Genomic DNA, 21,645 nt, shown 5'->3' on the forward strand with positions numbered 1-21,645 from the left:
GTCATTATGACTGGAAAAGAATTTGTTTTTTCCAGGGATTCTCTGATTGTACCAAGACAATTATTGAATTCATACTTTGCTTTTTAATTTGAAATCCCACCTGTAAAAAATACTTATGTACACTAGAGTCTCTTTTTGAGCTCATGGCTTATTTCTGTCAATCTTACTTTCTTACTCTAGCACTATATCTTACATATTGTAAAAATTTATTTAATATCTGACAGTGCAATTTTTTGATTTGCTTTTCGATCCCTATTTTTCTTTGCTATTATTATGACTTCATTTTTCCTGAAGAATTCTAATATAATTTTTTCAAGTTAAAAAAGGATAAGTGTTGTCATGAGATTTTTTAGTAATTTTGAATTATCTTTAGGAGAACGTACATCTTTACAAAACTGCTTTCCTCCATAGAAAAGGTTGATGTCTCTACTTTCATACTTCTTACTTTACCCCTCAGTACAGTCCTGTACTTCCTCCATATACAACATGGGCATTGTTTTTGAGTTTATCCCAGATTATTGTTGATGTTTTTGTTAATTTTTTAAGTGAGAAATTTTTGCTATTATATTTTTTAACTGTTAAAACTGACACCTAGGAAGGCAGATTCGGTTTGTAAATACTCACTTTGTGACTTCTCATTTAAAATTGTAAGTATTAAGTACTTGTTGCAGAATCCTTTCTTTTCTGTTTTTAAAAATTTGTTTCCAAGATTCTCAAAATGGTCATAGCTAAGTAGTATAGGTGGGGAGACAGATGGAGAGAGGTAGTGTGGCTCATGTACAAACTGTGAGCACTTTCATGGCTGCCTTTATGCTGGAAAAGCTGCTGAAGAGTCCAGGTTAGACCAGGGGTGGCTTTGTATGCACTTGAAAGCCAGCTTTCCTGCCTGTATGGTGAAGCCTGGTGGGCGTGGCAGGTAGATGATCAAGGTCGAATGGAGGTTATTGGCTGCACAGAGCGCTGTTTCTGAGAACTGGAGACCATCGCCATGGGAAATGCTTGGTGCCAGGAACAATGCAGAGGAGCTGGGGACCCTGTGTGTTAAGGATTTTCCAGCCCTAGTAGTGGGAAGATCAGACTCTGCGTTCAGATCTGAGTTTGAATTCATCCTCTTTAGTTTACTTGTCCTCTGACTTTGGTCAAGCTATATACACTCTTTCACTTCCTGTTTCCTTGTCTCTCAAAGTAGGAGAATTACATCCTACTGCTAGAGTGTTTGATCAGGTTAAATAATTTGTGTCTATAAGATGTCACGTACAGTCACAAGCTCAGTGAGAAAAGGGCTGTTGCCTGTTCTTCTGCAACTCAGTGCTTGACAAGACATGGGGGAAAGCCAGTCCCTAATTTGTGTGTGATGCAAGTAGGAACAAAAATAATGTCTTGCCTTTCCCTAGCAGTACTCTTACAGCTTTGCTTCATTTACTTCTTTCCTCCTTTCCTTTCCCCTTTCCCATCCTCCACCAAAAGAGCCTGAGACTCTCTCAGAATAATAGATTCAAATTAATTTAAAGGTAGGCTCATTCTCCCGAAATAATAATAACATAAAAATAACTGCACATCCCAGAATACGTTGTATTTGATTTACACACACACACGTGTACGCACACACACACACACACACACACACAATCAGGCTACCTCCCACTTGCAGAGGGAGAAGGACCACTTTTTCTGAGTTTTCACTCACTGAGCGTGAGAACAATGTCTCTTACACAGACTTTCACCAGGCTTCGTGCATGGTGTTTTTAATTGAATTTCAGCTTTGTAGCCATAGATATAGTCTCCTAATAGAAGAGAGAAAGTGGAGACATAGACATTCTGCTGAGATATTGGTGTCATCATATTTTAGTTGGAAAGGACTTAAGACAGCATAGAGTCATAACATTTCATGGGTGAGAATCCATTATGTTGTCACTTGGACAAGAACCTGGATCTTCTGCCATCTTGTCCACGTGGGTGAAGAGGCAACTGGGCAGGGGATGGCAGGCATCCTTCTTGCTTGAGTTCCATGTTCTTGCTAGTTTTCATTGCTCAGCTGCCTTTAGTTTATGTCCATGAGGCCTCTCATGGGAAGGTCACTCTGTCCTGATAGAATGAGTTTCTTATCAGCAAAAAGCTCTGGAGCCACTCATATTTCCCAGAGTTTTCTGCTGATCTGCTGACACTTTATATAATTGAGACTTAAGAAAATACTGAATATAAAATCCTTATTGTTATTGTTTGCCCTCGAGTTCCATAGGAATGGGGTGCTGTCTCAGGCTGTCTAAAGCTCGATCTGAACAAAGATAGGGTGATAGGTTGTGCTGCTGTACCTCCAAAGTCAAAGGGGATTTCCACCTTAGCTTTTAGAATCAGGCAGATTAGTTCAAATCTTGCCTTTACCAATTATTATCTTTGTGTCTTGGGGGAGAAACTGTACTTTTTTGTGTCCAAATTTGATTATCTGTAAATAAGTTCAGTATTTATTTTAAGGTTTCTATTTTAGAATTGAATGAGCTAATACTCTCATTTATACCTAAAATAGTGATTGCATGGTTCTATGCTGGTGCCTTGGTAGTTGATTACTAAGGGACTCCGCAGTGAGAATGGGGGTGGGGGACTCCGGGGTAATAGAGTTTATATTCCAGGATATGCTTGTAAAAGACTGGATGTGCAGTGGATTTTTAGTAAATATCTACTCCTTTCCTAATCTGCATTGATTGTGTATATATCTTTATACTAATATATAAACAATTTTTATTGCAATTTAAATATCTTTGTAGTACTTACAATATGTAGCTTTAAAAAATACGTGAAATAAAATGATTTGACTTTTATTTTCTTTTCAATAAGCATAACAAAACAAAAGAAAAAGAAAAAAATGTTTGAAGGAGTAGAAATAATTTTATTTCTTGGAATCAGTTCCGTATAATAGGTTTTTTGTTCGTGTTGTTAAACAGCATATAAAACTGATAGGTTGTGACATTCTAGAAATGAGGAAACAGTGGAGACATACAACCTCTAATGCAGTCACTTTGTTACCAAGTCCAAACTCGTTCTGCTTGCTGCATGACAGGCCAATAAATCGGGAGATGAGATGTTGGAGTAAGGAATAGTGACTTTATTTGAAAAGACGGCAGGCCCAGAAAATGGCATATTGATATCCAGTAGAACTCTCTTCCCCAAGGCAGAATTCAGTCTCCTTTTATACTAAAAAGTGGCGGGGATGTGGCTGGTTGTTGCAAACTTCTTGCTGTACGAATTGTTTCTCCTTGGAATCCTTTGTTCCTGCAGCTGTCCATGTGGGTCAAATTATGGTGCCCCCGTATAACCTCCAAAGAAAAGAAAGGTTATTCTCTATTTTGCAACTTGCCATCTGTACATAAGTGTAGAAGAGCTAATATCCTTAAAGATCAGAGCCCGGAGAATAGGCCCTCCTGGGTATTTCAGGCTAAAGGCAACATTCTTTTACAAAAGGTGCAAAAACAGCAAGTCTGAGCCTAGAAAACAAGGTACAGGTTTAAAGTCAGACGAACACATCTAACATGGAGTGAAATTTGTTCTTTTCTATTAGAATTAATTTTTCTACCTCATAAATAATTTTAGTAAGAAACATGAGCAATTTTTTAATTTTTGCTTCTTAATAAAGGACTAAAACTACACTTTAGTGAGCAGGGATGCTGTGCGTGCTTTGGGGTCACAGAAAACTCTTGTTGGGGGTGGTCGACCCTGCAACATGTCTGATGCCCCGTGAGTGTTGGTGAGGGTCCCCCTAACCAGGGGCTCTCTTCAGGAACCACCATATGGGCATTGACCTCTGGAGACCTGTTTTCAGCTGCAGGAAAATTTTTCAGAATCTGTGATGGGAAAATCACTCCAGCTGGGGATAATCAGGGAATAAAGGAAGAGGAAAAGGGCTTGAATTAGAGTAGAAGAGAAGGACAGAAGATCAGGGAGCCTGGGGGCTTGGCAGCGGGGCCTCGGGAGAGAGAGTAGCAGAGATATGGAAGTGACCGGCTACGGAACCAGCTCCTGCACCTTTCCCCGCACCCAAGCCACACAGCTCTTAATTGGGCCCAGGAATCTCTCCTGTCTGGATGTCACCCTGGGCAGAACCTTGAGAATCGAAGGTAAGGGGTGGGCAGCACTCACCTAGGGGGTCACTGAGGACTTTGATCAAGTCCTCATTGACATTCCCAGTCATATGCCTTCACCTGTTCTTTATCTCAGGATCTGAGAAGCAGGAGCAAGGAACACAGGGAGAGATCCAGGAAGACATCTGACTGTGTTAAGAGACGACAGTCACAGCGACACTGGGAGCGAAAACACTTGTAGCAAAATAAAATAAATTCACAACTATTGCATCAGAGCTGCATGTGTGAGAGAGCCTAAGCCTGTCTCAGAGTGCAGGGGACAAGAGGAAAGGAATGGTAAAATTAACACTGATAATTGAAATTTTGTTAAATAGCCTGCTACAGTTAATTTTATCACGTGAATGTATGCAGGTTTATTTCTATGAGCATTTATAGGTTCACACAACCCCACCAGCCCGTCTTGCCCCCATCGGGGATGGGATTTCTCAAGCACAGTGCCCCTCCTGCTTGCGTGGGCCATGCTGCGGGTCCTCGCCTGGGGCCGCACTGCTACAGGACACTGAGTCCCCGAGGCACCATCTGGGATACATGACAGGAACATCTGTGCTCTTGGCTGAGGGCCTCCATTTCACCCTGCTGTGTAAGAATGCCGGTGACTCAGTTAGAAGCATGCATCCAAGCCATCCTTCCGTGTCATCACCATGTAGAAGCGGTGTCTGAATCTTCTGAATTTCTGCAGAATGCGGTTTACAGTCACCTTGAACAAGTGAGTGTGTGTCCTCTTTCAAGTGGAGGAATTACTGCTGTTTTCCTGGAACTTACTCACCACTAGTCCATCTGATTTTTCTGTGCTAGGATTCAGTATGGCCTGCTAATAACTCTGCAGTCAGATCTAGAAACCCTGATGAAGAGGATTATTTATTTTCTTTCTTTAGATGATAGAACTTTATTTTCAAAATTGTGAGTTTCTGTTCTTGGAGGAATTTTTTCGGGGGTTGGATAAACAACTTTGCTCTTACCATCTTTGTGACCTGTTGCTATATGCGTCTCACCTGTCTTCTGTCACTTGTGAGGCGTTTCCATTTGTGACCCTGTCCGGGTTGTTCATGTAATAAAACATAAAATCTGTAAAAGTACAGTCCCTTTTACTCCGAAGACATTCCACAAATACTCCTTTAATCTCTGTGTGGTTTTAACAAGACACAATCATCAGAACATATACTTGCAGGTTGCCAGTGCAAAATCCCCAAATCAATTGTCTAGCTCAACATCTAAAATTTTTCTAATCTACGTTGGATTTGTATGGATAAGTGAAGTTGTTTGCTAAGAACTCAAGACCAGGTTTATAATACAGGCTGATTTAGCTCAGCAGGTCCTCCCAAGCTGAAGCTCTGCCAGAGGGCGGGGCCAAGGGGAGAGGGCGGGTCCTGCCCTCCCTGAGCTGACAGTTTCATGGCAAAGACCTTCACCAGGTGAAGGAATTGAAGTTTCTTCTAAGAAAATTGGGTCTGAAGAGTCCAAAAAGCGTGGGAGTGACACAATCCCATTTGTCTAATGTAGGGAAGAGTGGCTGTGGGGCCACTTGGGAGACTCGTGAGTCGAGGTGGGCAGTGTTGGTGGCTTCCACTTGAGCGGTAGGACAGTCAGTGGGTAAAAGCGAACAGATTGAAGGCATGTTTTGATGGTTAAAATGAACGGATCAATGCTGTCTGTGAAGGTAGAATGGAGTAAGGCCCAGGTTTCTGGGTGGATTAATGAGTTAAATAATGGTCCTGCTGTGTTCTGAGGACGGAAAGCTGCAGAGGGAGTTCTGGGGGAAAACTGATGAGTTCAGCTGTGGGTAATGTGAAAAGGTATTAGATGTGTGATCTGGGAGCTCTGGTGAGAGCCAGTAGTGAGTAGGGGGCGGGGAGAGAGACTTTCAAATCATTTTGTCTTCTGAACATACATATAAGAATGAGTAATGACATAACCCCTTTATATTCTGGATTTAAAACCCAGTAACATTTTGCTATATAGGCTGCAGGGGTTCTCAATTTTTTAATAGAAATAAAATAAATTGAAACAAAACAGTGGAGTTAATGAACATCTTAGAGTTCATGTGTGTCCTTGTATGTATTTTGATTTCTCATCTGTTTATAAACATAATCTACAAAAAGTTAACTTGCTTAGCATAACTTTTAAATAGAGGGACGTGACACACTCTGTTGGTGGCTCAAGGTGATTTCTTGGGCAAATTATGTAGCCTCTCTGTGCCTTAGTTGCATCTTCTGTGACTGCCCCCGGGCCCCTCATCACAGCTGATTCCCTAGACTAGATGTTGGGAGGGAGGCTGCTGAAGGGAGTAAGAGGTGGCAACTGCTAGGGACACTGAAGAGAGAGACAAAAACAGATTAAAGCCGAGAAACTGAGTGCTAATACACTCAAAGGAGAAAGAATCCCGCAGTGTTTTGAGCCACTTAGCATAAGGGAAACAAAATCACGTGGATCCAAACTCTTGAGCATATGAGTATTGTGGGTGGGAGGGTGTCATCAGAAAAGGGTTGAGAAGAGGCCTTTTGGTTTCCCTTAACGTTTCCAGTAAGGATGGGGCACAGAAGCGAAAACCACCCACTTCACAGTAGAAGGTGCTGTTTTGTGCAAAACTGACGAAGGTTGGAGACCAGTGATCAGTTGTGCTGGCAAATGAAGAGACTTCTGGATTGGGGCACTTGCTGTGACTTCCAGGTGAGCTGCTGGCTGGGGGCTGTGAGGCGGGCAGTAGGTTTGCAGTGTGACCTGGGCATAATCCCTGGCTCTGAGGCCCCTGCAAGTTTCTGCAGCGGCTGCTCTTGCCCTGCGATGGGAGGGCATAAAAGGGCATTGTAGCACACGAGGGCAGGAAGGGGCTGCTTTAAAAGCAGACATGTAGCCTCCTGCAGCTGCAGACCTGCAGGCAGTTTGGTTCATTGTCGTGGAGAGTACTTTGGAGGCCTTAGCGTCGTCTTAAGACTTGTTTATCCTTGGGGACCGGGTTTGCCTTTGCATATTAATATTGAAGGTTTGGGCTTCTGGCAAAGCTGTTTTCAGAGATGGGTATATACGTAACATATCGTATAAAATAAAATGTTTTTATTTAATATGTGGGACTTTGCAGTTGTTGGGAACAGCTCTTTTGACCTGGTCTCCACGGAGGACACTAGCGGTCGGCAGAGCGTGCGGGAGGGCAGGCAGCCTGCAGTGCTGCTGCGGGGGGTTCTCCCCAGCATGGTGCTCTGCTGAGTTCACTCTTCTATGAGTTTGGTTGCCAGAGGAGCAGACAGCATAGTAATGAGTTCTGGTGGGATTGTATAATGACAGGAAGAAAGAGGGAGCCGTAGTTCTTCTGGACTACTACACTCTTTTGGTTCCTGATCCAGTTTGTCCCATTACAGAATTGATGAGTTGTGTCTATTCTGGGACTTGATTGAAATAAACGTGCAGCCTGAATGTTAAGAGTTATGTTTTATTTGTCAGGAGGACTCGAGCCAGGATGACCGCCTCTTGGAACACTCTGAGGGACTGCTCCCAAGAGTAGGGGAGAAGCTAGGATTATATAGGAGCTTTACAACAAAGACCAGGTAGTTAGAACAATAAAACATTGCTTGTTATCTAAAGAAAGCCAGGTATCTCAAGTTCAAGAATTTAGTGCTTTTCAATATATGGGAGGAAGCCAACATTTGGGCTCACTGAATATATTCTTTAGACAAGCACCTAGCTATCTAGGGCCAGTAATCTGTCCTTTCTTATTCTGAGTCTGCTCAGAGGGCACCGTTGTGAGTGGCTGCAGGCCTGTTTTCACTGGGGTGCGGCAGCAGTCGCTGATGACTTGTTTTCAGCATTCTTTGTTTAGTGACATGGTTGCAGTATTTTCATTCACATTGTAGTATTTTCGTTCACAGAAAATTATGATATTACCCTGATTATGGATAATCTGGAACCTTGGAAAGGAACCGAGATGGAATTACTGCAGGTAACTTCTACTTTTATAAGCCGTGTGCAAACATGAACACGGAGGAAGCATACAAAAGGATTCGGTGGTGAATGGGAAGGGTTTCTGCATGTTACAGGAGAAGGCAAGGCAGAATTCCTCTTCTTTGTGGGCAGGGACGTGAGTCCAACTTTCCTTTCTGAAGTGCTTTCTGAGAACTGTTTATGATATTTAAGGAACATAGACAAACGGTGGCACACATTGCATTTAAGAGCTGGCCGGCTTCAAACTTGGGTATTGGACAGGTGGATTTCATAGGCAAGTGTTCAGGTGGATGGGACAGAGATGGAGCCCAGGCCTGGGGCCATATTCACGTTGAAATCGCCATTACCTCACCATAGCGCCTTGGACTAGAATGTAACCACTCTTAAACTGATGGTGAATCTGTGAAATGGGCATGATAATATTCGTTACTTCCTGGGATTGTTGTAAGTTCTAAAGGGTATTATAGCACACATGAAACACTTAACACACTGGCACTTAGCAGTTTACACTTTGTGCGGCCACCAAGCTTGGCGTGTGTCAGAGCCGTAAAGGCAGTATTTATCTGTTGAGGATGCACTGGTAGCCCCTTGGCTAGGTTGTGAATTTGGTGATTTCCTTTAATACTTGTAACTCTGTGTTCCATGGGCAGTTATTTTCATAGACAGATGAGGAATCTCAGGGTAAAAAAGACTATGTAATTTTCCCAAAGTCAGACCATAATTTTGGGTGCAGGGGCCTCGGTTCAGCATGGGCCCCTGGGCCTTGTGCCTTCTCCGTTCAGCACCAGAGCCAGATGTGGGCTCGGCTGTTTCCCTGCCCAAAATATCCGGCATGCCGCAAGACACAACTGGCCCCGTGCTGCTTGAGCAAAATCTCCGGAGGAGAGGCAGTTACAAAAGGGATAAACATAAAAACAGACGACAGCAAACTGTGATCAGCTCTGAGAAGGAAAGGAACACGTCTCGCCGTGCAGAGCTGGGAGCTTTCCCGTCGGGCTGCTCTGGGGGCGTTCATCTCAGCTTAACAAGCTCTGCTGCTGCACCAAGGCAGGAAGGCAGGGCGCGTGCGGCCAGGTAGACAGGGCCTCGTTGATCTTACTCATTCCCCATTAAGCGACAGCTGTCTCGGTCACTTAACTAATAAACAGATGTTGGCCATAATCATCACGCATTTTGACTGGTTGCTTTATTGGCGCCAACTTTGAGAGGAGGTCATTGAAGCTGGGGAGTTTGCTGCATGCCCGTGATTACCATGGAATTATTCCCACTGGTCTTTCAACCTTGACTGGTGTGGCTGTCATGTCCCGGCCCTGTGAATGGCATCGTGTAGCTTCTCCCAAGTGCCACAAATGACTTACATTGATATGCTTAATTCGTAGGAAATGGTATGTGGTAATAAGGGAAAAAAGGCAGTAAGAAACTGTTTGGAAAACTAGAAAAAAACCTATTCTTTCCCGGCTGGGGGAGCGTACCCTGTATCACCCACCCTAATCACTGCCTGTCACCTCCTTCCTGCCGACTCCATGTTCAGAAGCCACTCTGAGCCTTGGGAGAACATTTTGCCTCATGAAACTTTTGTCTAGGTCCCGTGACTTCTCTGTCCCTGGTTAACTCTCTCTTCAAAGCCATGTAAATTTTTTGCAGGCTCCTCCACTCAGATGTAAGAATAGCCTCTTTAAACTTCTTGATGCAGCTCCGTAATGAAGATCTTGCGAAGGAAACATAGCCAAAACCTGGGAGTTATGCACATAGTGACTGCAACCTCAGCACTTTGTTAGTTCAGAATCAGAGGGGTGAGTGACTCAGGAAAGGCTTTTTTAAGGTAACAAGGGGAAAGTGAAAGGACGCAGGCTGTGTGAGAAAGAAACATCTCGGTCACAGCCAGCAAGGCACCTGTGTTCAGGATGGGGTGTGGCGAGTGCAGAGTTCTCACTAAGAAAAGAGTGGTGTGATGGGAGCGAGGACAGTTGGGTACTTTATTGGGGAGGAAAAAAGTGGGCTGTACATTTCCTTGTTGAACAAGAGGATTGTGACAAGATGTGCTTGTATTTTGGAGACAAGGGTTTTGTGGTGACAGGCCTAGGAGTACGCTGTATGGCTGGGGAGTCAGCACAACAGAGAAACACAGAGAACCGGGCAGACTCCAAGACCCATGCTGGGGGAGAGGCTGCCTGCAAGCTGGAGCCCTGGAGGCTGCTTCTGTCCCTTAGCTGGGGTCTCAGACCTCCCTTCACAGACCAGTCCTGTTGATACAAGAATAAAAAAACGTTGGGCATGAGAAGGGCTGTGTCCCAGGCTTTTGTTGAGTCCCTGGGATGTGCCCCACCAGATTTTGTTCCTTGACTTCATGCAGTAAAGAATTCAAGAGCAAGCCAGTGTTGAGTAAAGGTATATTTATTCAGAGAGATACATTGATAGGCAAGAGAAACTTCACGAGGTGTGGGGGTTTGATGCTCAGATTAGAAGTAGGTACACACTGCACAGACAGAGTGTGGGCCTTCACCAAAGAGGGAAAGAGAGTGGTGACCGCGAGGTGGCGCTGTGTTGCTTGTTTTCTTGGGCTTGGTGGTTTCATATGCTAATAAGTAGAAGGACCAGCCTTAGGGCAAGGGGCTGGGATTTCCAGGGAGTTAGCCATTTCCCACCTTTGACCTTTTGTGGCTATCATTGGGACTGCCATGTGCCTGGGGCATGTTATTCACCACGTTACTATTACAATGGGTGTTTACTGAATCTCAAGATCTGCTAGAAGTTAAATCTCTTCATCCTGAGCCTCAAGGCCTTTTGGGGGTTGAATCCTTCACCATTTTGATGTCAATTGCTGTGGCCTTCCTTGAATGGCTGTGCTCTTCCCCCTTCCATCCTGTATCACTGTGATGACACAAAGACAGTAAAGGATGGGCCCTAACCGTGCTCCTGCATTTAACGGTGGGAAGTGTGGGGTGGGCTTATGATGACTCTGAGTGGTGAGAAGGATGTTTCAGATTTTCTCACGTGAGACATGGGGATCTGCCAGCAGCCTCCCCAGATTTATCTCACGGGCATTATCCCTTGTGTTGTTATGGAAACAACAGGCCAGCCAAGAAACAAGAATCACACAGAGGGTTGGAGTACTGAGATTTATTACACTGGCAGGCTCAGAGAGGTTTCTTTTCCAAAGCTCTGAGCACCTCCAAGATGTGCACATGAGGTTTTATAGGATTAATTACAAGTATGGGGCTATTAGCCAATAAGGCTCAAACAACAAAAAGCAAGGAATCAGTACACTGAAACTTATCAATTTGGAACAGATCACGTTACTGACAAATGTTGACCTTGGATTTTCGGGTTAGCTTATTAGCCCAGTAAACTGACACTAAACTTCAGATTTACCAGGTAGCCCAGCAAAACTTACATCACTAAACCGACACTTATCACACTTAGATTTGTGACTTAGCTTGTTAGCCCAGCTGGGGTTTTCCTTCACAGTGTCACTTATCTTTTCTATTTTTCTTTTTTGCTTTTTTTAAGTATTTAATCCAAATTTAATATCAGGGATTTTTGGGAAAGAAATTTCTCTTTTTCTTTTCTTTGGTATCTTTTATGGGGGCAGGTAATTAGATGTATTTATCTGTTAGTGGAAGCCCTGGGGCTTGAACCCAGGACCCCGTGCACGCTAAGCACACGCTCTACCACCCGCCCCATCATCTTTTCTTTTTGGTTTAGCTGCCAAGAATCCTACAGCTGAATTTCTAGTCAGCCTTTAACACTTGCTCTGACTTCATGGAATCCATTTTTATGAGTTTATCTCCCCCTGGTTTCATTTAAGTATTGAATCTCCACTTTCTCTTCACTCTCAGGTTTGCCTTTTTGTTGTTAAGGTTGTTAAGCTGTTTTTAAAAGAATTGTTTAAATTCTCTTTAGCAAGAGGCTGAATGTGAATAAATATGTAAACAAACAGCACAATTAAATGCTTTTATACATTCTAAGCTGTTTAGTAGTTACTTAAAAACCGAATTGAATATTAAAGTGATAACATTTTAGAAATATTTTTTAATTTTTTAGAAAGATATAGCTGATTTAAAATATGATATTAGTTTCAGGTGTACAATAGGTGCTCCATTTATAGTTACTGTAAAACATTGTATTCCCTGTGTTGTAAGATACATCCCTCTAGCATGTTTACATTTCATGTTGCAGTTTTTATAAGAAAGTTGGGTAACGCAGAGCCTGGGACATGGCTGTGTCTGACCCAGGTTCACGCTCACCCTGCCTGTCAGAGCTCAGGCCTTCACTCCTTTCTGCAGGGGAGAGAGTGGAGGCAGCTCTCATCAGTGCTGGCACCACCCTCTGAGTGGCAGTGACAGCAGTGATTGTGTGTGGAGGTGCAAAGTGTTTTTCCAAGAGCTTTATATGCGTTTCTGAATTTAATAATAAAAGCCCTCCTGTGAGGAAGCGTTTTAAGCTTTTAATGTATAATACATCTTATTTTGATATTGATAGATTTCAAACCACCGGAAAATTTACAGGAGTAGTAAAATAAAAGCTTAGATACAGTTCACCTTAAAGGGCACTATTTGACTTTTTGTGTCTGGCTTTTTAGCATAAAGTTTCAAGGTTCATCGATATTGTAGCCTGAATTAGTACTTTATTCTTTTTGTTTGATAATATCATTTTCCTTTTTTTCGTTTTTGGTCTATTTAAAAATATTTTCATTGAAGTCTAGTCAGTTTATAATTTTGTGTCAGTTTCTTGTGTGCAGCACAACACTTCAGTTAAATAGGAACATACCTGTATTCATTTTCATACTCTTTTTAAACACAAGATACTATAAGATATTAAATATATTCTCCTGTGCTATACAGTATAAACTTGCTGTTTATTTGTTACATACTCAGTATCTGCAAATCTTGAACTCCCAATTTATTCCTTCCCACACCCTCTCCCCTCTGGTAACCATAGTTTGGTATCTATGACTCTGTGTCTGTTTCTGTTATGTAGATAAGTTTATCTTTTTGTTTCTTTCTTTTTTTTTTAGATTCCACATGTGAGCAATCTCATATGGTATTTTCCTTTCTCTTTATAGCTTACTTCACATAGAATGACATTCTCCAGGTCCATTGATGTTGCTACAAATTGCATTATTTTATTATTATTTTATGGCTGAATAGTAGTCTATTGGACAAATATGCTACAACCTTTTTATCCAGTCATCTCTCAGTGGACATTTCGGTTGTTTCCATGTCTTGCTATTGTAAATAGTGCTGCTGTGAACATTGGGGTGTAGGTGTCTTTTTGAATTAGGGTTCCTTCTGGATATATGCCCCGGAGTGGAATTGCTAGTTCATATGGGAGGTCAATTTTTTGTCTTTAGAGGAACATCTATACATTTTTCCACAATGGCTCCACCAAACTGAATTCCCTCCACAGTGTAGGAGTGTTCCCAATTCTCCGCAGCCTCTCCAGTATTTATTGTCAGTGAACTTCTGAATGATGCCTATTCTGACTGGTGAGAGTTGATACTTGATTGCAGTTTTGATTTGCATTTCTCTGATAATGATATTGAACATTTTTTCATGTGGCTACTGGCTATTTGTACATCTTCATTGGAGAAATGTTTCTTTAGGACTTCTGCCAATTTTTGAATTGATTGTTTGTTTTTTTTCATATTAACTGTAAAAGCTGCTTACATATTCTGGGAATTAAGCCCCTAGCAGTTTCATTTATTGCAAATATTTTCTCCCATTCCATAGGTTGGTTGTCTTTTTGTTTTGCTTACTGTTTCCATAGCTGTGCAAAAGCTTGTAAGTTTAATTAGATCCCTCTTGTATATTTTTGGTTGTTTTTCTATTGCTTGAGTAGACTGATCTAGGAAAACATTGCTGAGATGTATGTCAGATGTTTTGCCTATGGTTGCTTCTAAGAGGTTTATAGTGTCTTGTCTACATGTTTAAGTCTTTAACACATTTTTAATTCTTTTTTGTGTATGTTGTGTGGCAGTAGTCTAGCTTCAATGATTTACATGCAGCTGTTCAGTTTTCCCTACACCATTTGCTGAAGAGGCTGTCTTTACTCCATTGTATGTTCTCACCTCCTTTGTCAAAGTTTCAATGACCAAAAATTTGTGGGCCTATTCTTGGTAATTTTGTTTATCCGTTCATTGATGGATGGATATTGTTAGTAATTGTTGGCTACTCTGAATGATACTGCTATGAATATTGATGTGAAATTTTTTATGAGAATATGTTTTCATTCTTTTGGCTGTACATTTGGCCCGCCATATCTGTAGTTTCCACTACATGGATCCAGATGGCTGATTGTAAAGGGACTCGAACATCCTTGGATTATGGTTTCCAGGGTGTGGGGTTCCTAAAACCAACCACCCAAGGGTATTGAGAGATGACTCTACATATAGGAGTGGAATTGCTGAGCCATATAACTCTAAGCTTTTGAGGAAATACCAGACTTCTCCAAAGAAGCTGCACCATTGTCCCTTTCCCCTGGCCGCATATGAGGTTTCTCTGCCTCCTGAATGACATTTGTTATTGTCCATGTTTTGGCTATAACCATCCTAGTGGGTGTAAAATGAGATCTCATTTTGTTCTTGATTTTGCTAGTGATGCTGAGCATCGTTTCATATGCTTATTGGCCGTTTGTATATCTATTTAAATTCATGGTAAATTTAAAAATTGTGTCTATTTCCTTGTATTGTTCAGTTGAAAGCATTCGTTATATATCCTGGATACTACTCTCTTATTAGATACATGCTTTGCAAAATTTTTCTTCTATTCTGCAAACTGTCTTTTCACTATATTTTTTTTAAACATTAAAACAATTTCTTTACAGGGGAGGTAGATAGATGAAATGATTTATTTTATTTTTCTTGCTAAGCACGCCCTCTCTGACTTGAGATAACAATTTCCCCTGTCATTTCACTTTCTTGATGATGTCCTTTGTAATAAAAAGATTTTAATTTTGATGAAGTCCAGTTTATCTGCTTTTTTCTTCTATCACTTGTGCTCTTGGTTTTGTATCTAGGAAACCAAAGCCTATCCTAGGCCCAAAAAGATTTATACTGTGTCTTCTTTTAGAAAGTTTATAAGTTTAATTTTTACATTTCTGTCTGTGATCTGTTTTGAATTAATTTTATTTGTTATATAAAATATGGGTGTTCAGATTCCAGATTGATTCTTTTGCCTGCAGATACCCAGCTGTCCCTGCACCATTTGTTGAATAGACTATTCTTTCAATGGAGTGTTTTTGGCCCCCAGGTGGAAAACTGTTTGTAAATGAAAGTTTTCCCCGTGGGTTTTTATTGTGTCTCTTAAATTTATTTATCCATACTTATGCCAGTTTCATACTGACTTAGTGCTATAGAATTTTAGTACACTTTAAAGTGAGTCCTCCAACTTTACTCTTCTTTTTCAAGGTTGTTTTTGCTGTCCTGGGCCCCTTGCACGTCCATATGAATTTTGGGTTCAGTTTTTCAATTTTTGCAATGAAGTTAGCTGGAATTTTGATAGGGATTCCACTGAATATATAGATCACTTTGAGGAGTCTTAACATTTTTAATAATATTGTCAATCATTCCATGAAAATGGAATGTCTTCCATATATGTAGATCTTTTAAAATTTATTTTGGTGATACTTCAAAAAGTTCAATGTACAAATCTTGTAAATTTTTGTTAAATGTATCTCTCACTTTATTCTTAATGCTGTTGTAAATGGAAAGGCTGAGTTTCTTATGGGTGGTACTATATATCAATCTTCTTATTTCTAGAATTCCTTCACAGCAAATACCCTAGGTATATATTTGCTACATAAATCTATCCACAACTATTCCCCACCCCGTGTTATAAGAAACTAAGACCCAAGGTAAACTACTTGAAAACACCTATGTGGAAGTGAGAAATGAGACCCATGGGTGGGGCTTTGTGCAGATGATACAGAGAGCTTATTCAGAATGGCTTCTTCTTAATTCCTTTTAAACAACCCTTTCAGTGTATTTAGTCAGATACATTAAGATTATGCCCTTTTGATGTGTGGAGTAGCTAAGACTATAATTTTCAAATAAATTCTAGTGAGAGTGTTGTACTTGAAACCTAATTTGCATCAATCTTTGAAGATTTATATTTCAGGAGATTTGACTAAAGAACACCTATCTTTATTCTATAACGAGGACTAAATGCTCAAGCAACATGTAAGAGTTTGAGCAAACTGCCCCCGCCCCGTAGTGCTGGGTAGCTGCAGCTGTAACTGGAGTCAGCGCTTACCTCTCCCAGTACGCTAGTGCTGATCTTCTCAAAGTGGTTCGTCCAACAGTTTGTCAGTAGTCTGTTGGACAAAGTCATAAAACATTGATTGAAGGTTGCTAGAATGCAATATATTCTTACTAATATTAAGTAAGCACACATTGAGTGCTTACTGTATGATGGGATTGTCCCTCAGCCTCACATGAATATTATTTCTCTTAAAACCTCATATATTTCCTTGTTATTCTCACTTTACAGATAAGGAGACTGAGAATTAGGTCTTCTCTCTTTTGGGGGGAGCTCATTATCAATGATGGGAAGTTGTAAGGAAGAAGATATTGATTCATCATGAGAAAACATTTTTGTGAGAGTCAGCAATGAAGATGAACACTGAAGAATGTGATCATTGTTCGAGTGAGACAAGCCCTGGGTTGTGCGGAGTCAGCATCCCTGTCCTGGACACGGCACGTGTAGAGCTGTGTGGTGGGTGAGGCAGCGCGGCCATGCAGGGAACGCAGATGCTGGGGTCTTAGGCTGTGCTCAAGCCCGGTGGGGCTTTCTCCTAAGGGCAGTGCACCATCATTGACAGATTTTAAGTAGGAGAGTAGGGTGCTCTCGTAGTTCACATTTGTCTTGTAGAATGCTTGGAAAAGTTTAGAAGGCTTGGCAGGAGGTGATGTGATGAGTCAGAGTAGGGTGGCTGCGAGGTGTAGCAGTGTTCAATTTTTAAGTGGTTTTCAGGCCCAGGGTTGTGGCTTAGTAGCCGTGTCAGTTTGAATGACACAGGCAAGGAAGTGAAACAATTTATCTAATCAATTGAAGCAGTGATGTACCCAATTCCCAGGACTGTTGTGGAGATCCAGAGAGATACACTGTGCAGTGTGCAGTGTGGTCTCCAACACAGAGTCAGTGCTGATTGAGTGCCAGTGAGTATCTGGTAGGTCAGTTGAGGGTGGTGGTACTCTGTGACTGAGGATATCTGGTCCCTGAAGGAGGGGTCCATTCACATCTGTGAGTAATGGGCCTGAGTTGGGAGACGCAGGGAGACCTTACCCTCCGACCAGGAGCCCTGGGCAGGACGGCTATGGGAGGAGAACCGTGAAGTCAGCTCTTTGCAGGTTGAGTTGGGAGTGCCCTTGAGATATCTAGGCAGAGTCACGAGCTTAAATAGGAGGTCTGGGCCCAGGCTGTGCATTTTCCTAAAATCTCAACTCCTGAGGACGCCGAAGTATTGATCACTGAAAGTGAAGTCATACTTTAAAGCACAAATGAATAGTAGTATCATCACTGTCAACAAAGCTCACGTCTATTTATTCATCACTCACTTTACTAATTGGGTACTTACAGAGCTCACTTCACCCTCCTCCCGTGGGCTCCGGCTCCACAGAGAAGAGCTGGTGTGTCTCCTTCTTTTCCAGAAGAAGACACATTTAGCTTGTAGCCTTCTGTACCTTGCCAGACTTAGGATATTAGTGTGTTGGTTTAATTGTATTTTCTGTTGGCCATGTCCTGACAGGAGAGAAATTTTACCTCATGGTCATGTTTCAATTAGCTGTTACTGAGATTTGCTGATCTGATACATAGTGTATGTATTATATTAACTTTGTAGAGTAGTTATCATTTTTCTGTCTTTGCCCTTTAATTTTGTTTGCCCCTTCAGTGTTATATCCTTTTTGGGGCCTTTCTTTTTTTTAATTAAATAATGTCTGTTAGCAGTTAAGAAAACAAAAGCAAAGAAAAAATGCACATGAGAGCTAAATTTAGAAAATGTCTAGTGTGTTTTCTGTCTCGGCAATGGAGGGTTGTAGAACCTCTTGTAAACCTTCATTAGACAAGTTTCTTAAAATGCTGATTGAGAAATAAAACCTTCCTTCCTCATCTTTCAAGCTGCACAACTAATTGTCAAGAAAGGGGAAATCCTCAGAAACCAAGACAAACGAGAAAACAGGGATTCTGGGAGATAAGTGAGCGTTAGAATCCGTGGTGTGCTGGTTGGCTCCTGAACTGATTTTCAGTTGCCTTGACAGGAGGGCAGGAGGTTAGCCCCAGGCCTCTCACACTAGGAGTTGGATGGGTGATCATATAATGGGCCTAGCCCATCCTGAGAATCTTGGTTTATTAAAGGGTGAAAGAGGAAAAAAAAAATTCCTCAAGACAAGAAAGTAAGGAAAGTCAATTTTGTTGGAAGAGGGGAAAAATAACAAATCCAAAATAAGGATATAGTTTAAAGCTGTTCTGGCATGAGAGTGACCACAAACTCCTGGCAGAAAAGCACAGTTACTCCTTGATTGATAAGTTGTGTTTTGACTGAATCAGTGAACAGCTATTCCGAAAAAGGCCTCCAGAGTCTTGTGGATCAAGATACTGGACAGCAAACACCTCTCTTCCAAGGTCTCATTCAAATAACCAGAATGGTTTTAAAGGAAAGTAGCAATAATCTGAGTTCTATTTATTGACATTACTATATGCTAAGAATTCAGAGGTGACTATGTAGTTTTCTCCTCTTTTATGGACCTTACTTTCTCTTTGGGGAGACAAAATGACATAGTTGGGTATCTTGGTGGAGGGAGGTGTTAGTCTGTTGCAATTAGCCAGGAGAGGAGATTAAGAAAACAGTGAAGGGTGGGTGAACATTTTAGCAGAGGACAGTCTTGTTCACTTGGCTTTTAATTACAGGCTCAATGAGCTGTCCCTGGAGGGAATAGATCTTACGGAGGATGGACTTAGCTCAGGCCTCTTTGGAATGGACAAGTGAACCTGGAGTAAGACAGTCAAATCTGTGCAGATATTAAAGTTCACTTGAACGTGTTCCATCCCTGAGCCAAAGATAGGACAAATATGCAGCACTTCTTGAGGACAGAGGAGTGGTTTCTAAGGTTCTTCAAGAATGAATCTCAGGGAACCGAGATGGCCAGTTGTCAAACTGAGACTTTGCTCTTTGGACGGTGTACCCATCAAGGGTATTGGCCTTTTATATGTTTCCATTTGTCTTTAATACATGTCTGTTGATGAGGACGTGGGCACAAGTGTTTGACACCTTGTCGAGGCGATTTTGGATACCTGCCTAGAAGCACGGGCACAATTGCCGCTGCGTCATACATCTTGCAGCCCATCCCTTTCCCCAGCTCCGTAATCACGGCAGAGTGGTTCCTTGTTGACCTGTCCATCTCCTCTGTGACATCATAACCCATGAAAAGACCGGAGCATATTAACTTGGCTTTGTTAAAGTCAAAGGTACAGATCAAATATGGAGTCAGATTTGTTCTTTCCTATTTCAGTAGTGCCATGGAGAAGGCAGTTTGGGCAGCTTTTTGTAGTGTCCTGGAGGCTTTCTCTCTCAGCTTCTGGGCGCCTCTGTTGAAAACCCTTCATAGCTGTCTGGCCTGCTGGAAAAGCACTCTGCCTGTTTTACCCTGAAGATGTGTTCTGTTTATAAACTCATCTCTACTCCTTGGAAAACAACTCAAGAAAAACTCAGTTGGTTTTTCACCAGCCATGGGCAGGGGTGAGATAAACCGTGTTATTATTTCATAAAATAATAGTAATAATAGTAATATTAATAGTAGTAGCAGTAGTAGTAGTAATAATAATAATAATAATAATAATATTAAAAGAATTCTTAAAACATGACTGCACATTGGAGAGAGTCAATAAATGCTTTCTGGCTTAAATCAAAAGTGATGACTCAGTGATTCCATGGCTGCTGTATTTGCTATGCTAGTTACTCCTTTGTTCCATTACACATTTTTTTTAACTGAAAAAGAAATACAAGCAAATGGTTAAAAAAAAACTCAAACAGAGCACAAAAATACACAAGTGAAAGAAGTTTTCCCTCATCTTCTGTTCTTTCAGCCCTCTCTGGAGATGCCACTGTTTGCTATCCTTTGGGTGCTGTTCCAGATATGCTTTGCACATTCCCACATATGTATGTAAATTCCTTTAAAATTTTAGTTATTTTTAACTTAAACGGATTTAAATCCTCAAGTGGCTTCTGGCCGGGTAATAGAACAGAACAAATCTGACTCCATATTAGATCTGTTCCTTTGAATTTAACCCTATGCTCTGTCTCCTAGGCTTCATCTTGCTTGTAATCAATGTTGCCTGGAGCCTGAAATATACAGGAGAGCCTATTCTGAAGCCTCTGACCTTTAAGGATATTTAACACTTTTTCATTCATTAAAAGATAGCAAATTACACAATAGAAAATAACGCTTGTTTTGTTGGAGGTTTGCAGGGATCTGACCCACGCAGATAGCTGCAAGAACAAAAGATTCTAACAAGAAGGAATTCCTACACTAAGAAGTTTGCAACAACCAAGCACATAGGAAAGGAGCCTGAATTGTGACTTGGGGAGATGGTTTTCCAGGACATTAGTTTGCCATCTAGGTCTACAGAAACTTGCTATTCCGTGCCCCAACATCTGGTCTCCCAACTTATTGTCCTGTCCTGCACTGAGGAGAAAGAATTTCGACTTGGTAACACTCCTATCTACCTAGAAAGCTGGGCACTGGAGCTGAGTGTTATGGAAACAGGCCAGCCAAGAAAAGCACCAATCGGGGTGTTGGTGTACTCAGAAGTATTATGCCGGTGGGCTCAGAGGGGCTCCTGCTCCGAAGTTCTGAGCACCTCCAAGACGTGCACATGAGGTTTTAAAGGCTTAATTACAAGTAAGGGGGAATTAGCCAATAAGGCTCAAAGAACAAAAAGCAAGGAATCAGTACACTGGAGCTTATCAATTTGTAATAGATCACATTACTGACACCTGTTGTGCTTGGAATTACGAGTTAGGTTGTTAGCCCAATAAACTGACACTAAACTTCAGATATATGAGATAGCCCAGCAGAATTTAGATCAGTAAACCGACACTTATCACACTTAGATTTGTGACTTAGCTTGTTAGCCCAGCTGGACTTTTCCTTCACATGAGGACAGCTCTCCCACACCCAGGGAACTACTGTGAGCCCTTGATGTTTCCACTAGGGTTGGGTATGGTTTACCCAGGAGGGATGGGGACTATGCACCAACACTCAGGCAGTCTGCTCTGTCTGGGGCTCTGATCTTGTACCATCCCGCTCCCCGCCAGCCCAACACCTGGGACAGTGGAGCTAAGGCAGTGATCCTGCCTGCCTGTTTCCCAGCGTGTAAAAGGGGATTATGTACCTTTCCCAAGGTAGTTCTGAGCGACAACATCTGCGGGTGCTTGGTTCTCAGAGCAAGAGTAAACCCAGGTCCGCGTGGGGGCAATGGGTGTGATCCCCATAGGGTTTCTGCAGAAGCATCCGATGGAGGGCTGGATCAGGGAGGTAAAACTTGAGCTGCGGGACTTGAAGGGTTACAGAAGGGTACAG

General features: G+C 41.8%; 1 protein-coding gene and 1 long non-coding RNA gene across 2 annotated transcripts in view; both read left to right on the forward strand.

Moving 5' to 3' along the window:
* Positions 1-10,036, forward strand: part of LOC140687013 (uncharacterized) — a 48,289-nt gene extending 38,253 nt beyond the window's left edge. The window contains exon 2 of the long non-coding RNA XR_012061010.1: positions 9,889-10,036. This is a non-coding gene — a long non-coding RNA (uncharacterized lncRNA). The remainder of the gene's footprint in view (positions 1-9,888) is intronic.
* LOC140687012 (trafficking protein particle complex subunit 9-like) overlaps positions 1-21,645 on the forward strand; it is a 233,014-nt gene that overhangs the window by 157,034 nt on the left and 54,335 nt on the right. The window lies entirely within an intron of this gene.

This window comes from Vicugna pacos, chromosome 18, assembly GCF_048564905.1.
Source record: "Vicugna pacos chromosome 18, VicPac4, whole genome shotgun sequence".
Lineage (NCBI taxonomy): Eukaryota > Metazoa > Chordata > Mammalia > Artiodactyla > Camelidae > Vicugna > Vicugna pacos.